We start from the raw sequence: 2,500 nt of genomic DNA, 5'->3' as shown, positions 1-2,500 counted from the left end.
CCACATTGTTGATAGTTAAAAGTCGTTTATGCACGGATTCGAACGCATTCTCGAGAGCTTTCGGACGAGGGAGATGTATCATGGCGGATTAATAATCAACAGACAATTTTTTACGGAATTTTTAATGATGTGTCGACAGATTGCCTTAGAACATCTGTGTGTATTTCGTGAGGCGATTTTTTTCCCCCCGACGGAGATTTGCAATATGTTCTTATCTTCACGGGTGTGAGGAAAAAATATTTTTGTTGTCACTAATAATATTTTATCATTGAAGTATCATCTTTTTTATTACTGTTACTGTTATCATTATAATTATTTCATCATCATCATTATTATGATCATTATCATTATAATCATTATTATCATTATTGTTATTATTATCATCGTTATTATTATTTTCATTATTATCATTATTATTGTTATTATTATTATTATTATTAGTGTTACAATTATTATTGATATCATTATCATCGTTATCATTATCATCATCATCATCATCATTATCATTATCATTATCATTATTATTATGACTATTATCATCGTTATCAGAATCATTATTGTTATTACCATCATTACCATCATTATTATTATCATTATCATTATCATCATTATCATTATCATTATCAATGTATTCAGAATCATTATTGTTATTGGTATCATTATCATCATGATAATCATTATCATCATGATAATCATTATCATCATGATAATCATTATCATCATGATAATCATTATCATCATGATAATCATTATCATTAACATCATTATAATTTTTATTACGATTATTATTATTATTATTATTATTATTATTATTATTATTATGTTTAACTTCATCAATGACATTATTATTATTATTACTATTAGTATTATTATTGTTCTTATTATCATTATTATCATTATCATTTTCATTATTATCATTATTATTATCATTATTATAACTATAATCATTATTATTATTTGTATTATCTGATCATTAGTATCATCTTCATTTTTGTCATTATTAGCATTATATTATTATAAATGCTTATTTTTACCACTACTGCTGCTGTTGTAGTTTCGTCATTGTCGCTAACATCATGAAAATATTAGTAATAGTCTATTTACAATTACTAATGATATATCAAACTGACTATGTGAATAAAATAAGGAAAATAGTGAACATGCTGATTTCAGTCAATGAGATTCTTCAGTTAAAACCACATTCTTAAAGACATATTCGCATAACATTATCACATTCTGTGTACTAAGCGAAATTTTGCACGAGTACAAACAAGCCTGTCATCTTTTTTGCGAAAATGTATGCCCGCAAAATTTCTTTAGAGTCATTCCTTGGTAAAGGATTTTTGCTTATTAACAAATGCAGTTCACAACGTTAGAGAATGCAAGACAAAATCTAAGGGAATATGTCAGAAATATGAGAAGCAGTGATGGCCGAGTGGTTAAGGCGTCTGACAAGAAATCAGATGGGATATTCCCGCGGAGGTTCGAATCCTACTCACTGCGAAAAATATTATCTTTGTTACTCTTCTTATCATTATCGTTGTCATTATTATCATTATCATTATTATTTCCATTATTGTTATTATTATTATTATTATTATTATTATTATTATTATTATTATTATTATTATTGTTATTATTATTATTATTATTATTATTATTATTATTATTATTATTATTATCATTAGTAGTAGTAGTAGTATCATCATTGTTATTATTATCATCATCACCATTATTATCATCACTGCTGTCATAAGTTTTACCATTATTACAGTTATTGTTGTAATCACCGTTGTCGTTATTACTGGTGATTTCACTTGCTATTCATATCACGTTAACTATTGCTGTTGTTGCTCTCACCCAACCACCCTAGCCTTTTTGTAACAGCCATTCATATTATTGCTTTTATAACAATTTCTTATTACTGCTATTTATTATTATTATTTCTTCTTTTGTTACTATCATTATTATTGCTGTTATTGCTATTATTTATCATTATTGCTATTATCATTTATCATTATTATGTATATTATTCATTTGTTATTATTGTTTATATTACTGTTGCTATTACCATTTATTACCCTTCTGCAACAATCATTCATATTTAATGTTGCTATTATTATTTATTATTCCTATTATGCCCACATACCTTCAGAGATATTACCATCACGGCTGTTATTCATTTATAACATAATAGGTACCATTCAAACTCATCTCTCGGTTCTTGTGCAATTTACCTAACAGGATATTACCATAACTTACACTTAAGTTAGATGTGCAAAAGTACGCTGGGTTGCTCATCCACTGCAATTTGTTTTTATTACTTATGTTATTATCATCATCATTACTATGATCATTATCATTATCGTCATCATCGTCATCATCATTGTTATTATCATTATCATTATTATCATCATTATTGTTTTTATTTTTATCGTTATCATTATCATCCTTATCATTATCATTTTTACTATTACAATGAACATTATCATTATTATTA

At 25.6% G+C, this 2,500-nt stretch overlaps 1 non-coding gene across 1 annotated transcript; it reads left to right on the top strand.

Moving 5' to 3' along the window:
• The first annotated feature begins 1,421 nt into the window (after nt 1-1,421).
• Trnas-aga lies at nt 1,422-1,503 on the top strand. The gene has a single exon. It is a non-coding gene; the product is annotated as a tRNA-Ser (tRNA).
• Nucleotides 1,504-2,500: the final 997 nt, after the last annotated feature.

Source organism: Penaeus chinensis, chromosome 33 (assembly GCF_019202785.1).
Source record: "Penaeus chinensis breed Huanghai No. 1 chromosome 33, ASM1920278v2, whole genome shotgun sequence".
Lineage (NCBI taxonomy): Eukaryota > Metazoa > Arthropoda > Malacostraca > Decapoda > Penaeidae > Penaeus > Penaeus chinensis.
The sequence above is the reverse complement of the archived record's forward strand: the minus strand, read 5'-3'. Positions and strand labels throughout refer to the sequence as shown.